Source organism: Primulina eburnea, chromosome 9 (genome assembly GCF_022965805.1).
Source record: "Primulina eburnea isolate SZY01 chromosome 9, ASM2296580v1, whole genome shotgun sequence".
In the NCBI taxonomy this organism is placed as follows: domain Eukaryota; kingdom Viridiplantae; phylum Streptophyta; class Magnoliopsida; order Lamiales; family Gesneriaceae; genus Primulina; species Primulina eburnea.
In genome coordinates this window covers 940,690-959,383 of record NC_133109.1, presented here as the reverse complement: position 1 = coordinate 959,383, position 18,694 = coordinate 940,690, and the positions used below count along the sequence as shown (strand labels likewise).

The 18,694-nt window shown below is 32.3% G+C and overlaps 1 pseudogene; it reads right to left on the bottom strand.

The window, feature by feature from the left end:
• Positions 1-317: 317 nt before the first annotated feature.
• LOC140842140 (ethylene-responsive transcription factor CRF4-like) lies at positions 318-1,993 on the bottom strand (annotated as a pseudogene).
• Between the last annotated feature and the right edge of the window lie 16,701 nt (positions 1,994-18,694).

The window sequence follows — 18,694 nt, the reverse complement described above, 5'->3', positions numbered from 1 at the left end:
TGAGGACTTAGATGTGCATGCTAAAAAACAACGACGGTAAGCAAAAAACAATATCACAAATAGGACAAAAATTTGTGTGAAACGGTCTCACGGATCGTATTTTGTGAGACATGTCTCTTATTTGGATCATCCATGAAAAAATATTACTTTTTATTCTAAGAGTAGTATTTTTTATTTTAAATATCGGTAAGGTTGACCCGTCTCATAGATAAAGACTCGTGTAACCGTCTGACAAAAGATATACTCCACAAATAAAACCTACATATTCGTAAAAACAAACAAGTGATACAACGATATTTGAAATGGGGAATTTATTTTATTGCAAACTCAATCTCCATAGAAAAAATAGTTCTTGTTAGATAGTAATACTAATACACTCCAAATATACTAATAAGCAAATATATAATATATAAATAAATAGATCAACCGGTGACAAAATTTGCCTACGAAGGGACAAACCGGCGATGTAACACTAGAGACATAATTTATGCACTTTATAGAGCTAAAAGTGCATCCACACTAGCGAAATCGCCCATATCTTGGAAATAATCATCGACTTCGAGTGGACTAAATTCTTGGCATTCCTTAAACCCTTCGAATCTGGATTCTTGAAAATGGGTGTCGAAGGCCATCGAATCAGGGAACCCGTCGGCGAAAACTTGCTCGTTTTCGAATAATATATGATCTTGAGGTTGCAAATAGAAGAAATCGTCTAAAAATGGAATGTCCATAGGCCACAGATGACTCGAGTAATCTGGTACCATATTTGTTTCCCCTCGACACTCCTCCACTTCCACTTCCAGCACGGGTTTACCACCAGAACCAATTTCAGGGACCGGTTCACTTGGGACATCCACTGACTCGATAAGGAACCTTCGGCCGAACCATTCGGTTCAACCTCAGGACTCGAGTCTTGAACAAGGCAAGACCGGCTCGGCGCACCCTCGTCACTAGAGTGACTGCTCGTGAACCGGAGAACAGATGTAGGTGATGTGAGATTATGGGACTCATCGACCGAATCATAGCCGGAAAATGACGTCACATTTGGCTCCGGCGACATCTCCTTCACCGGCGGAGTAGAAAAGTTGGTTAAAGCATCAGGTCCCCTGAGCTTTATCGCCGCGTTATCGTACACCATCGCGGCCTCCTCCGCCGTGTCGTACGTCCCCAACCAGAGGCGAACCCTTCTCGAAGGGTCCCTTATCTCCGCCGCCCATTTCCCCCAAGGACGCTGACGGACACCGCGGAACTTCCGCGCGCCGCCGTTCGAAACCGGGGGAGCCTCCTTAACCTTCATGGGCTTTGGTTTCGCCTGTAGAATCTCCGCATTTCTGCTCCTCCCAATCGTACAGTTAGTATTAACTCCAGTCACCATCTTGATCTCGCTTATGTATTTCTTCACGCGCCGCCTCGTGAAAAGCTCGTCCCCCTCATCACTGGAGGAATCAGTCGCATCAGGATCGGTAACAGAAACTCTCACCGTACTCGGTTGATTCAGATTTCTCAGTTCCTGCGGTTTTCTGGGGCTCTGTTTAGAAGGTTTAATGAACTTTTTGGTGGTCATTTTGTGCTCAGTGTACTTCACTGGCCACAACATGCTTTGATCCATGGCTGCAAATCTTCAAAAACTTGAGTTTAACATACAAAAACAAGAAAATGGGTTCCAAGACAAATGGTCAAAACAACTATTCTCGTGAATCAATGGCTAGAACGAAGATTTGTTCAAAGATTGAATGCATAAATGTGGGATTTAAAAAGGAGATTTGGGTGAGATATAAAGAAGGTAAACTTGTATATGTATCAAACGGAAAAAGGTAAGCAAATAAGTACTCAAAACTGGAGTCTTTTGTAGCAATCCAAGAATCCCAGTAATATTTTCTCGGAAGATTACAAAGATTTTGAAAAATGGTGCAGAAAATGGACGATTTTCGTTGGAGAAAGAGGATTTTTTCCGAGTATTTGGAGGGGCAGTCGTTTTTTTTAGGCTTTTTGCAAGGAACTCTACTTCACTGAAATCGCTATCTTATAGGATCCCCCAGCCCTTTGGTTATTATTATTTATAAAAAAAAAAACATTTTCCATTATCATTTATCATTTATTTTTAAAGCTAAACGAGTCCTCTTTTATCAAATGATTAATAATTCGGAGGATTCTTAAATATCTCAGTCACAAGTGGGGAAGTCTTAGTTGGTGGACACCGACCGCCGAGAGCAACAATTCCGGCAGCGTCTTGCCGCGGGCACGGCTCTCCGTATTTGGCGTTCGTGGGATCCCGACACGTGGCGCCATGGCCCCACCGGTGAGTTGGTCCAATGAGTGAGCACGAACTGGTGCTTATTCACAGCGTATAATTTCCCTTTTCTGCCGGTCACGTGAGGCCCAGGATGCCCGGCTTACAGTTAAAACATGTCGGTCAATTTTTTTTAAAAAAGAGTCATTTTACTACACAATAATATAATAATTTATTCAACTATTTGACCATTTAAAACTAAAATAAATCACTGAAAATCACTTATTTTTAATTTAATGATATCCATTAATTTATTTGAAAATTAACTAAAATTTATAACTTAGAAACATTCTTTATGGGTTCAATATGCACGTCTCATATTCGTAAAAAAATGTATATTTGAATATATGAGATTGTGATAGACTTGTGGTAAAACTGTTGAATTTTGGAAAAACAATTAATTAATTTTATTTATAAAAAATAACTTTTTTTAGCGAGCAACCTAGAAAGCGCCGTTATTTATCATTGTGTTTCGTACGGTCTCTGGGTTTTACCTTGTTTTCTACTAATTCCCACCTTCTACAAAGTTTTCCCCACGCGATTTACCACGTGTCTCTCCCACGCGCGAGCCTTCAAGGGCAAATCTCCCGGTTCCGTTTTTTATGTGTAGCGAAATGGGCGTGGTGGCTACAGGCTGGCACATGGTAACGGACTCCACACTACGCTGTGAAATTTATTTATTTACCTAATTATATTTGATTTTTATCCCTTTTTAATATTTCCATCAATTTAATTTCTTTCTTTTTGGCATTTTATTTTCACTTTTTCCAACAAAGGGTCAAATGGTAACTAGGAAAAGAAATTCTCAACATGTTTCACAATTTTTTTTACTTTTTAATAATACTTTTTATAAGTGGAAAATTATCGACAAATGTATTTATGAGAAACTTATATTTCATTATTGGTTTGATCAAAATTATCGAGTTTACATATAATGTCACCATGCCCGGACCTGTAGTATAAAAAATAAGTATCGTGCGTGATGATTTCACATATCGCTTTAAAAAAAAGAGTGAGTCTCGTGTGAGATCGTCTCACGGATCCTAATCTGTGTGACGGGTCAACCCTACCCATATTCACAATAAAAGTAATATTCTTAGGATAAAAAATAATATTTTTTCATGGATAACCCAAATAAAATATCTGTCTCACAGATATAACCCGTGAGACCGTCTCACATAAGTTTTTTCTAAAAAAAATTATAGTGGGGTGGGTGGGTCTCCCATAATATCTTGAGTTTGAAGCTTTTGATAACTACAGTTGAAAGCTTACATATTTGTGTAAAAAGTGCAAAAAGAGCATATGTTGTCTCTCCCTAGCATGCTTGCATGTAAAAATCAAAGCAAAAAAAGCTAGCTTTTTTCCGGTGAGAGCGTCCACTTGAACTTGCGCATCACCTTTGAATTTATTCCCCTTTTTTTCAAAAATAAAAAAATTAAATATGGTATTAAACTTTTAAAAAAATTCAAACCGCAATAACAAGAGTTACATTTTACATTTATATCTATATCTATGTTATACATTAATCAATGTGTTTTCTAAAATAGCCTCTTCAAATTATTTATTATCTATTTATCACTATATTCCGAGAATCAATGAATCGATATTATGAAAATCGGTATATGTTAATTTTTCTCATCCGTATTCGTTATTATCTTAATTTTTTAGGCAAAAACTTATGTGAGACGGTCTCACTGGTCGTATTTTGTGAGACATATATTTTATTTGGGTCATTCATGAAAAACTATTACTTTTTATGCTAAAAGCATTACGTTTTATTGTGAATATGGATGAGTTGACCAGTCTCACAGATGAAGATTCGTGAGATCGTCTCACAAGAGACATAATCTATATTTTATGATACATGGCTTTGATATGTTGCACATGTACCGTGTACACTTTTGTGAGCATCGATAAAGTCACTTACTTTTTGGATGTGATCATGAAATTATGAAAAAATTTCACATTTAATAGATTAGTGAAATATCATCAGTGTTCATATAAGTATATACAACAGAATGACGACATATCAAATTATATATATGTACGTCTTTTTAACTTGTTCTTAACAGACAAATATATGCAAGAAAATACAACTCACATGCATCCATAATCATATGTATTACTAGTTATGGAGCTGCACACAATGCACGCCTATATAACACACGTAGCTTAAAAATCAAGTATATTTTCATTAAAAAAAAAAATTGAGACATCAAATATTTCGAAAATTCTTTTATATATATTTTCAATATATACCTTAAATATGATCATTAAATATATAAAATATAATTACACATATTAACTATATATATAATTTGTTATAGATATTATTTCATCACCTCCTCACACAATAATATCAGTCAAGCAGTAGTATATGTAATACCTCATCCCACGTCGGATTACGAGTAGTATTATTATCACAAAAGCTTACGATGTACTCTTCTTATAACTTGAACAACTTGAGTTGATTATTTTCGTAAAGCGCTTCCACGGGACCTACATCTCGACATGACAGTTCCGTATACCAAATGATTTTTTTTCTCTAAATCTCTACCATTTAACAAAATTTTAAAATTATTATATATATTTTAAAAAAATGTATGCATATTGCATGAGGTCAGCGCCCATCTTTGGCAGCGCATTGCTCGCAATGGCCATTTTTTGCTTCACAAATTCCAAAGGCAATCACATTTATAAAATAATCTCCCAAATAAATAAGAATCAAATCATCACACATAAACACATCGAGCTCGACAAATTATTATTAATAAACTTTGGTCTAAGTTCAATTTATGATAAAATCTTATATTTAAATATATATATATAAATAAAAATAGTACGTAAACAACTAGCCAATATAGTAATTAAGTATTAGTCCTCGTATTAATTTGTTAATACATGTGTGGATTTTTGCAAAGCTGGTTTGAAAGTTGAAGTAGATAGAAGCCAATGAACATCAAGTCCAAGATTGTATTGTTCTTAAATGATATTTTAATTGGCCCTCAAATCTTTCCCCTTTAATCATCAATTACTTAATTGTCGTCAAACCCTAGATGTTCTTGGTTCTAGGGAAAATTCAGCAACTTATGCTCGTCATGTCTCTATATACAAAGAAACTCGAGAAACCATGTGCATATATATATTTAAGCTACCAACTAGTCATCACCAATCTTCATGGACCAATTTTCCCGTTCATCGTCGTTTGATTCGTCTCGTCGTCTATTAAAAATTATATATTCATTCTCAATATGTATATGTGTGTGATTAAGCGTTTGTTTGTTTTTACCAGAAGTTATAACTTATCGGAAGAGTGGAACAATTCAAGTAGCTCAAGTTTCATGTTTCGATCGATTTCCTAACACTGATGAGAACAATTGTTACACTCAATATATATGTGTGTATAGTGATGTAAACGAACCAAACCGTTTGTGAGCTATTCGAAGCTCGATTCGATAAAAGCTCGTTTAATGAGGCTCGTTAAGATAAACAAACCAAACTTAACCTTTACAGTATTCGGCTCGTTAGCTCGTGAACATGTTCGTTGATAAGTTCATGAGTAATCTTTTAGATGAAAAATAATAGTTTTGATAATTGATTTATTGATTTTGCATATTATTTATGAAATATATAGAAAAATTTATTAAATTTATTTATTATAATAAATTTACAAATTTTAATAAGAATAATATATTTTTCTTTAAATATATAATTTGTTTTTTAATTAATTTAATGAAAATTTAAATGTATAATTCATATTTATTAAGCTTGTTTAGGATCGATAAAGACTTGAATAAGCTCGTGAGCCATGCATATATTGTTAAATAAAGCTCGAGCTCAGCTCGATTATAAACGAACCAAGCTCAAACATTCAAGAGTTCGACTCGTCTCGACTCCATTACATCCCTATGTGTGCATGTATCATAACAATTCTTGTTAGGCCTATATGACCAGCATTAACTAATGTCCCGCAACATTGAATGATCCAATAGTTGTTACGAATATCGACCAAAACGATTTGAAAATTTCGAATCATATGATTTATCGATTTATTATTTTGAAATTTTAGGTTAAAATATAAGACGGGTAAATTTAACCCTATGATTTGATGAAAGTTATAACCGAATAATTTAACTTTTTGTTTTCCTTAAAAAAAGATTAATTTTTATGCAATCATAGCTTCCGTACGTTCACTTGTCAAATTATTTCTGGACCAGCCACATTAATATTCAAGAGAAATAATGATAGGCGGCTAACTGAAATACATAAATAAAATGTTTATTTTATAAATAAAAAATTATATATTTTTTATTTTGATTTTCGTGACAAGATCTATGCTCAATTCTTTCACCTCGTTGTCATGCAATCGTCGAAGGTGAAATCTAAATCGACAAAATATTTAGAGAAAACTGCAATATTGAATAATTTACTTTTGTAAATTAACCAATATTGTTACATTTTATTATTTTTTCGTTATTTTTGTAATTTTATTTTTTTCGATTTGAGTTTTAATACGATGTTGATGTGTGCAACATTGTTATATCAATATTTTCAATGAAAAATGACTAAAATCGAAATATATAAGACTAAAATTGAAATTAGAGAACATAAATAATCAAAATTGTAGTTTTACCAAATATTTAAGCATAATAACATTACATCGTTGCTATCGGTCATAACAAACAATATATTAATTATATAATATGTCTTTTGTGAGACGGTCTCACGAATCTTTATATGTGAGATAAGTCAGCTCTACCGATATTCACAATAAAAAGTAATACTCTTAGCATTAAAAGTAATATTTTTTCATGGATGACGCAAATAAAAGATCTGTACACAAAATACGACCCGTGAGTCCGTCTTAATATATTTAATAACTATGACTGCTTCTATGTACTCATGGTATCATTATTTTTTTAAAAAATAAAATAAAATAAATTAAGCTATTATATATAGAATACAAAATAGTAGCAAATAATTAGGAATGTTCACAAACCTTTTTTTTATGGGGAAAGAAAATAAACAGAAACCCATGCGACATATTTTGAAATTTGAAATGATTAACGTTCGACTAATTATTTCATGTTACGAATTAATTAATCCCAATGTTTCTAAAATTATTTTTAAAAATAAATACGAAGAGATGTATTATGAAAAGAAGGGCCACATTTATTATAATTAGTATTGTTGTTGCTGTGGCTTTGGTATTAATGCCAAAGCTCACATTTTCACGTGGACAAAATTAATTAAAATTAAAACATATATAGGCACTATGACCAATTATTATCTAAGAAACACGCTTATTATTGTTTTCGACAAGAAACGTGTAACGAAACGTCGAATGAAAGCAAGGGATACTTGTCTCGTCTTTTATATTTCTACCCTTTTTGTTTGCTCTTGGCTACTTTTTCGTGAGAACTTATTCTTATACATATATTTTGACTCGGGAACATTAATATATTCTAAAAATAAAAAAAATTATATGAATTACTACTAATTTGGAATTAAGTTAATTTGACATCAACAACAATAATAATAATAATAATAATAATAATAATAATAATAATAATAATAATAATATAATAATAATAATAATAATAATAATAATAATAATAAGGTAAATTGTTTATTTGATTTTTAAATCCAAAATCGAGCGACGTTTCCTAAACTACTGGTACGAAGAATCACATCACACACCTACATGCATACATATACATTATATATGTTGGAAATATTGTGATGTTCGTTAATTATATTGGTATTTTTGCAATTTTATTATTTATATAGTTAGAATTGACGTTCGTAGTGTGTTTGTCAATTTTTGATAACTTTGTTCATTTTTCATCGGGATATTGATATGTAATTACACACATGATGGCCATATCGGCACAAACTAAGTGTCATACATCAGCTTTATATTAGAAAAATGACCAAAATTACAATAAAAAATAGTGCAATAAGACCGAAATTTAATAATAAAAATCGTGAAAAGACACGTGTATTAGACCGAAATTACAAATTTTCACATATATAACTGCAAATATTTTTTTATGACTGATGTATCTTGTAACCTCAAAATCGCGCGCCCAAAAATAGTTACTTTCATGATTTAGGAAATATGATATGGATGACCGATTGATTTTTTTTCTTGTCCAACATTTTTTTTAAAAATTCAGTAGAAACTAAAGAGATAAGTTAATATTGATTTTTCTTGCAAAAGATGTGCGGAATTCCGACGAGGAGATGTTGAACATTAATTTTAAAATATAAAGTTTATTTACCATTTATGTCTTGAAATGAGTATAATATAATATAATCGATTTTTTTATATGTATTTTTGTATTTGGTGGCTTGCCTCATTTATTTGGCATGTGGAAGGTTAATAGGTTTCGTGTGTGTAGTTAGTAGACCTCAAATTTTGGTCCAAAAAGCCTCAAATATTGGAAATTTTGAAATTGTTGTCTCTTTTAAGTTCTATATATTTTCAATTCGAGTCAAGTAATGTGAATATTTTATTCATTCAGTCGTATGGTTGAAAGTTCTTTATTCTAGTTTCATTTACTTCGAAGTTTCAAATTTAGACATTTTCACAATTGCAAAACATATTTTTAAACTATATTAAATGGCTTGCCAATCAAAATTTAATTCCTACAAATCTTCTTTCAATTAAAATAGATCAATTATATTTTTGTTCATGTAACTTGCGTGTTTTTATTTTAGTTATTTTATCAATCAATTCAGGTTTTAGTCTACAAATTTTCATATATATATTTTCAATTTTAATCGTTTTTCACTGGAGTGCTGATGTAACATCAAACATGTCAGGAATTCTGGTCGCCATATTATCAATTTTTGGTGACATATTATCGTTTTTCAGTTTTGTCATTTCAGCATTTCGATGATAAATAACTAAAATCGAAAAAAATAAAAATTATTACAACAATAACACGAGAAAAATGGAAAACATTCATGTTACATAACATTTATGTATTTTTATTCGTAAGATTTCTTTCAAGTGGTGTATATAATATTAAAATCCAATTACAATTATTCTCATTAAAAAAAAAATTCTTATTTTACAGCATAAAGTGTAGGAAATAAAGCTAAAAAATTAAAATAAAAAAGCAATATGGACCAAATCCACCACAAAATTTCATTCGTGTTGGTTTTTCAACAGCACACACCCCTTGAAATGTGCTTCCCAACAAATCATGTTCTTACAATATTATTACAAAATCATTGAGTTAACATCCCCACCTGATCGCCGCTTCCCTCCGGCGGCGCAGTGGCAGCTCAACCACCGCCACCACCGCCACGTAAACCTCCACTCACAACTTTATTAGTGGGCGTCAACTTGTCATTAATTCTCATGTCTTCACTTAAGACAAATACTAACAAGTAGGCCAACGTACTTGCCAATGTTCACTCTTTGGAACGTGGAGAAAAAAGTCGTTTTTCATAAGGAAAAATTATTTAATTTTTTTATATATCTTTCGATATTTTTATTTGATTCAAAACTAATTATTCGCTTTTTAATCAAACTTCTTGATTTCTCTGTTCATTAACGCTTTTAAGTTGTATTCAGATGGATGAATTATTAAAAAAAATGGATTTGATTTGACGATATATTTCAAATGACATCCAAACACATTCTATATATCAGTGGTCGAATATATTAGAAAAATAAATATAATGTCAAATTAAAATATGGAAATAAATGTGTATTTATTTGTTGGCCCGACATGTACAAAAATAGTGACGAAAAATCTGAAAAAAATAGATAAAGAATATAGGGTTAGGTTTAAAAAATTAATGAACCTGATTTTAAGCGTCCGCTTCCACTCGTGGGCACGATCTTTTTGCAGGGTTTAAATTAATCCAATTTATAAGATTCTTCATTAGATAGAAACTCGACACGTGGCATTTTTGATTTAAAAATTGTTAATTATACACGACATGGGTCATGTAATATTTACTGTTCCATTTAATTTATAGTTTAGTAAAATATATCCGGGGAACAAGGACATTATTATTTGGTTTAGGGTTTCTAGGAATTGTTTTTTTTTTTGAGTGAGTCTCATGTGAGACCGTCTCACGGATCATAATCTGTGAGACGGGTCAACCCTACCCATATTCACCATAAAAAGTAATACTCTTGGCATAAAAAGTAATACTTTTTCATGGGTGACCCAAATAAGAGATCCGTCTCACAAATACGACCCGTGAGACCGTCTCACACGAGTTTTTGCCTTTTTTTTTGCCTCTAGTTCTCTTGATGGTCCAGTCCGGCTCGGGCTAATTCGAACCCCGAAAACCCAATGTAGGTTGACCTTAGCTCGAACCAAGTTCGTAATTAGGATTTTTAAGTCAGATGAATAAAACTACCTTTTACCCCTAATAAAGTTCATAACTATCGATATTTAGAAAAACATATGTTTTACAAATACAAATCAATGCAAAAGCTCGAATTAAATTTGAAGTAATTAATTTTCATGATATGCACAGAATTCTTACTGTCTGGCACACGTAAAAAATCATTAAAATAAACTTGATTAAATATTTAATCAATGGGTTCTAAATCTTGATTAGTTCGGCCATGTTATTGCTCCAAAAGGTGAAATCGCCCACCTTAGGCGTCCCTCACCCCCCGGCCCGACAGGAATGTGAGAGGAGGTAAATCATGGTGACTCAGCCAACCAGCAGCAGCTAAACCTTCTGCTACGCCGCGCACAAGGAGCTCCCCCTCATTGGAGGGAATTTAACTCCCACACTGCCGATTGCGAAACTCGATCCCTGGTCATTGCTCCAAGATTTACTGCTGCTGACCAACTGAGCTAAGCCCATGCGGGCGTTCGGCCATGTTATTAACTATACCCAGTATGGTACTTTCAGTTTTGATGAATTTCTATCACTCGATTTATGTACAAATTTTGTTCACATTATAGACTTGGATTGTCATCTCATCTTAAAATGGTTTTTGGAGTAGAATTTTGTTCCGAGCCTCAATCTTAACATGATATCAAAGTTCGGGTTTCATCGTTATGTGTTGGGTTGCCAAACCCGTTCTGCCTATAGTTGGGTCATTTGTAAACTTCATACTCTAGATGTTCATTCCTGGACATGATGTGGTATGTTAGTTGTAGCACATTCGCTGGATAAAATCCCTATAAGTTGCATATATAGAGTTGGGCAATACTCCTCTCTTAAGCTAGATTTTGGATTGAGTTAGGTCCAAGTGCTAATATTAACAGTAAATAACTTTATTTGGATTTATATATCTTTAAAACTGTTGAAAAATATATTTAAAATGTGTGTATTGAATATTTGAATGTTGAATATTTGAATGTTGAAAATAAGAGTTGTAATAATTGAAAATTAGTGTGTGATGATGTAGGTAATGATGTATTTTATTTTTAGATTATTTGTAAAGATTTCCTATAAATAGATCTCTCATTTGTGAAGAAAATCACAATTGAGTAGAGAGAAAAATATTATAAAGTGTGTAGTTTGGTAAATTTTGAGAGTTTGAGATTTTTACTTTTTACCATAAATTTTTACTTTTTCACAACACGTTATCAGCACGAAGCTCTAAAAGTCCTCCATACTTTTCCAAGCTCCAAACAGAAGAAAAATGTAACAAAAGTAATAATATTTATTTTACTGTTATTTATTTATTGTGTATATATTTAATATATAATATAATGTTATTATTAGAAATAATAAAAATAAATTTTTCAAAAACTTGTTATAAATCCTGGGAGGATGTTAAGACGACATCCCACACTCCCGGTAAGGGACACGACAAGTATAAAAGCCTATAAGGTTTTTAAACAAAATACCTTATGACACCCTATTACAATAATGTGATATGATATACATAATTATTTAAACATGACTAATATTATATACACCATATTATTACCATAAAATTATACAAATACATACATTTATTTTTTTATACACCAACGGTCATAAACGGTAACAAAACGGCTATTTTTTGCCCTATAAATATGATCTCATAAACACATTCAATCACTCCAACTTTCTCTTCTTCTCTAAAAATTATTCTTCATCAAATTTTTCGAAGAAAAAAGAAGATGGCTTTCTCAAGGTTATTTTTATTTATTTTGGTTATCATACTCACGAGTCTTTTATTTATCGGAGAATATCCTCCTCGTGTGTTTTCTTTATTTTTACAAATGCTTATACTTGTTGTTTATCCATTACTTTGTATTGCAATATTCATTAACTAATAAAATGCATCGTAATTTTTTTAGTATCACCATGTCAAATTTGACAAATCTCGAATTTGATGCGCTCGACATCACGGGAAAAAATTATATGCCATAGACTCTCGATGTAGAAATGCATCTTGAGTCATTGGGTCTAAGCGAGACCATTAAAGAAAATGGTATATCTTCATCACAAGAAAAGACAAAAGCCATTATATTTTTGCGTCGACATCTCGACGAGGGATTGAAATGTGAATATTTAATTGAAAAAGATCACATGGCTTTATGGAAAGGATTGAAAGAAAGATTTGAACATATAAGGGAAGTTATACTTCCGACCGCCCGTGATGAATGAAATATGTTAAGATTCCAAGATTTTAAGAAAGTCAGTGATTATAATTCAGCGATGTATCGAATAATCTCGCAGCTAAAATTTTGTGGACATGAGGTCACAGAATCGGAAATGCTTGAAAAAACATTTTCCACGTTTCATGCATCAAATATTACCCTACAACAACAATATAGAGTACGTGAATTTGCGAGATATTCTGAACTCATCGTTTGTCTTCTTGTGGCGGAAAAAAACAACGAGCTATTAATGAGAAATCATCAGTCCCGACCCACAGGATCAACAGCATTTCCAAAAGTAAACGCTGTAAGTACAAATGAATTTAAACCTCGAAACCAAAATCAAATTCAAAGACAAGATTTTGGTCGAGGTCGTGGACGTGGACGTGGAATTGGCCGTGGTCGTGGTCGAGGCCGTGGTTTTGAAAACAATAGAGATAGTTATTTTTATTACTCATCTCAAAAGAGCGTCCCAAACCATCCACAGAAAAGGCATCATGAGAATACAAGTGTTAATGAGAATCACTCAAAAAGATATGAAAGTTCTTGTTTCAGATGTGGTACTCCAGGACATTGGTCCAAAATTTGTCGAGCCCATGAACACCTTTGTAAACTTTATAAAGAATCATTAAAGGGGAAAGAAAAGGAGACTAACTTCACTGAACGCAGTGACCGTTTGAGTGATTCAACTCATTTTGATGCTCGTGATTTTATGAATGATTTCTCTGGAAATGATCAATATGTTGGTGGGATAGAAATGAACAATATTGATGCTGCAGATTTTCTCAATGATTTCTCTGAAAATGAACAATATAGTGGTAGAATATAAATGTACAATAATTTATTTTTCATGTATCCATATAATGTTTTATTGTATAATTATGATATGTGTTATATTTAAATATATATTGCCAGTAATTTTATTTCATTGCATATTTTTTGGAATTTCAAATGTGGAAAATGATATGAGCAAAGCTGAAGTTTGCATACCCGATAGTGGTACAACGCACACTATCCTCCGAGATAAAAGATATTTCTTGGAACTAAAATCAACAAAAACAACGGTAAATACAATATCAGGTCCTGTAGACTTGATTAAAGGATGTGGTAAAGCACAATTTTTATTACCTAATGGTACAAATTTTTTTTATCAATGATGCTTTATATTCACCACAATCGAAAAGAAATTTGTTGAGTTTTAATGATATATATTCTCATGGGTATGATACTCAAACAATGAATGAAGGTAATGAGAAATATATGTGTCTTATCACATATAAATCAGGAAAGAAATATGATATTGAAAAACTACCAATGCTCCCTACTGGATTGCATTATACACATATAAGTCCGATTGAATCAAACATGGTAGTTGATAATTCTTCAATATTAACCAATTGGCATGATCGATTGGGACATCCTGGTTCAACAATGATGCGAAGAATTATAGAAAATACACATGGTCATCCGCTGAAAGACCAGAAGATCTTTCAGAATAATAAGTTTCAATGTAAAGCATGTTCTCTTGGAAAACTTATTATAAGACCATCACCAGCCAAAATCCAAACTGAATCACCAATGTTTCTTGAACGTATTCAGGGTGATATTTGTGGACCAATTCATCCACCATGTGGACCATTCAGATACTTTATGGTATTGATTGATGCCTCCAGCAGATGGTCACATGTATGTTTATTGTCAACTCGAAATGTTGCATTTGCAAGATTACTTGCTCAAATAATAAAATCGAGGAATCAATTTCCCGATTATACAATCAAGAAAATTAGACTTGATAATGCTGGTGAATTTACTTCCCAAACTTTCAATGATTATTGTATGTCTATGGGAATTATTGTTGAGCAACATGTAGCTCATGTACATACACAGAATGGATTGGCTGAATCATTGATTAAACGTCTGCAAATGATTACTAGACCAATGATTATGAAAACAAAGCTCCCTATTTCTATATGGGGACATGCAATTTTACAAGCTGCTTCATTAATTCGCATCAGACCAAGTACATATCATAAATACTCCTCATTGCAGCTTACATTTGGTAAAGAACCAGACCTTTCTCATCTGAGAATTTTTGGATGTATGGTGTATGTGCCTATTGCACCACCGCAAAGAAAGAAAATGGGACCTCAAAGAAAGGTTGGAATTTATATTGGTTATGATAGTCCATCAATAATTCGATATCTTGAACCTCAGACAGGCGACGTGTTCACAACACGTTTTGCTGATTGTCATTTTAATGAGGAAATATTCCCAATGTTAGGGGGAGAACAGAAACATATCGAAAAGGAAATTACATGGTATGTATCATCATTATTACATCTGGATCCAAGAACAAAACAATGTGAAAAAGATGTACAGCAAATTGTACACTTGCAAAGAATAGCAAATCAAATACCATATGCATATGCAGACACAAAAGGGGTAACTAAATCATATATACATCCTGCAAATGCCCCTGCTCGAATTGAAATTCCAAAGAAACAAATTGAAGATACTCATGATGTCATTAAACGCCTGAAGCGTGGAAGGCCAGTAGGTTTCAAGGATAAAAATCCTCAAAAAAGAAATTTCATAGAGAAACACGATGATCACAAAATAAAGAATGATGTTCCTGAAGAAACACATGATGATCACAAAATAGAGAATGATGTTCCTGAAGAAACACATGATGATGAAAATGTTCTGTCAGAACCACAAACTGACGAGAATCATGAAATCTCTATCAATTATATTAATACTGGAAAAATATGGAACTGAAATGATATAGAAGAAATTGATGATATATTTTCTTATAATGTGGCAATCGACATCATAAATGATAATGAAGATCATGAACCAAAATCTTTTGGTGAATGTAAAAATCGACAGGATTGGATAAAATGGAAAGAAGTCATTCAGGTTGAATTGGATTCGCTAAATAACCGTAATGTTTTTGGACCTATAGTCCTTACACCTGAAGGTGTAAAACCTGTTGGATACAAATGAGTTTTTATTCGAAAGCGAAATGAGAAAAATGAAATTGTAAGATATAAAGCTCGACTTGTTGCACAAGGTTTTTCTCAAAGACCTGGAATTGATTATGAAGAAACGTATTCTCCCGTGATGGATGTAATTACGTTTCGGTATTTGATTAGCTTGGCAGTATCTGAAAATTTAGAAATGCGTCTTATGGATGTTGTTATAGCTTACTTATATGGATCACTTGATAGTAATATATATATGAGAATCTCTGAAGGATTTAAGATGCCTGAAACACAAAGTTCAAAACCCAGAGAATGTTATTCTGTGAAATTACAAAGATTATTATATGAGTTAAAACAATCCGGTCGAATGTGGTATAATCGACTAAGTGATCACTTGATGAAAAAAGGATATGTAAATAATTCAATATGCCCTTGTGTTTTCATTAAGAAAACAACATCTGGATGCGTAATTATTGCTGTATATGTTGATGATTTAAACATCATTGGAACGAATAAGGAAATTCAAGAAGTTGTGTCATACTTGAAGGAAGAATTTGAAATAAAGGATCTTGGAAAAATCAAGTATTGTCTGGGTTTACAAATTGAACAAAAAGAATGTGGAATGTTTGTTCACCAGACAAATTATACAGAAAAGATCCTTAAACGTTTTAATATGTATAAATCAAATCCTTTAAGTACTCCAATTGTTGTTAGATCATTAAACATAGAAAAGGATCCATTCCGACCATGTGAAGAAGATGAAGATATTCTTGGTCCAGAAGTACCATATCTAAGTGGTATCGGTGCCCTTATGTATCTTACAAATTGTACAAGGCCCGATATATCTTTTGCCGTAAATTTATTGGCAAGATTTAGCACATATCCAACAAAGAGACACTGGAACGAAATTAAACATATATTCCGTTATCTATGAGGAACGACAGAATTGAGACTTTTGTATTCAAAAGATGCTAATCCAAGTATAATTGGTTATGCCGATGCTGGATACTTATCTGATCCACACAAGGCACGTCCCAAACTTGATATGTTTTTACTCGTGGAGGCACTGCAATTTCTTGACGTTCGCAGAAACAAACGCTCGTAACAACTTCATCAAATCATGCCGAGATTATTGCACTACATGAAGCAAGTCGTGAATGTGTGTGGTTAAAATCAATGAGCCAACATATCCAAATCTCATGTGGATTATCATTCGACGAGAAGTCTGTGATACTATATGAAGATAATGCTGCATGTATTGCTCAAATGAAAGAAGGATACATAAAAAGCGATAGAACTAAACATATTCCTTCTAAGTTCTTCGCATTCACCAAGGAGCTTGAGAAGAATAAATGTATTGATGTTCGTCACATTCAATCAAGTGAAAACTCATCAGATCTCTTCACAAAGGCACTTCCTACGTCAATATTCAGAAATCACATATATAATATTGGGATGCGCAATCTACGAAATTTGTGAAGAATTGTTCGTATCAACATGAGGGGGAGTTTACGTGACTGCACTCTTTTTCCCTTGCTATGGTTTTTATCCCAATGGGTTTTTCCTAGTAAGGTTTTTAATGAGGCAGTATAAAAACACGTAATGAAGACAATCATTATGATCATCATCACAAGAAGGAGTGTTGAAAAATATATTTAAAATGTGTGTATTGGATATTTGAATGTTGAATATTTGAATGTTGAAAATAAGAGTTGTAAATATTGAAAATTAGTGTGTGATGATGTAGGTAAGGATGTATTTTATTTTTGGATTATTTGTAAAGATTTCCTATAAATAGATATCTCATTTGTGAAGAAAATCACAATTGAGTAGAGAGAAAAATATTATAAAGTGTGTAGTTTGGTAAATTTTGAGAGTTTGAGATTTTTACTTTTTCACAATAAAAACCACTTATTTCTTCTTTTTTTTTCGTTTTAAATTTTGTTATGAGATGAAATCTGCAACTGCTATCCAAATAAACCGTACTGCACAAATCTATATGAAAGGTTCGCTCGAAAAAATGATGATAAGGGAAATTTAACTTCTAACCATTCATTTATAACTTGCAAAATTGTGTTGGTGTTTATTTAAGAGGAAAAAATGCAACGTGAGTAATTAAGGTGCACATTTGGATAACTTGGCCGACAGAGACTTGCTTTAATATTAATATTAGATTCATATACAATCTTTGGATGTATGAATTAGAAACCGTGGATACGAAATCTATGACTAATCTTATTTGGATGAGTTTACAAATAGTTAGTATCAAATCTGTTTCCTATATATCAATTTTATCATGTTCATTAATATAATTATAATTAATTTCCATTCCAATTTGAATATCATTTCTGGAATCGGATATCTCTGTCCAAATCAAATTCATTCATCCAAACAAGTTATCTAATTAGTTCAACAACATATATAGAGAGTGTTTCCACTTGTAAATTCACGTAAACCAGTGTACGATTGATTAGGACAAAGTATAATGTTAAGAGTATATTACCATTTATAAATAAGAAAATAACTTTTAAAAAAACTTTTATTATTGGTTACCAATCCAAAATGCAAAATCACTTGTTGATTTCCTAATCATATTTCTTTACAATCTGGAAAGGGTTATAATTAGAAATGGAGTAAATCCCATCACTTCTGGCGTACCAAGGGTATGTATTGGGGATGATGAGATAGAAACTCGATTTAAAAACATCAAATGCCTTATGTTTATCTCCCCACCAGAGATGACAGAAGAACAAAGTAGTTGGGAAAAATTTTTCACAAAAACTCCAACTAAAGTATTGTTTAGTAGCAAGTGTATGGTATCCGAGATCATCGTCCCC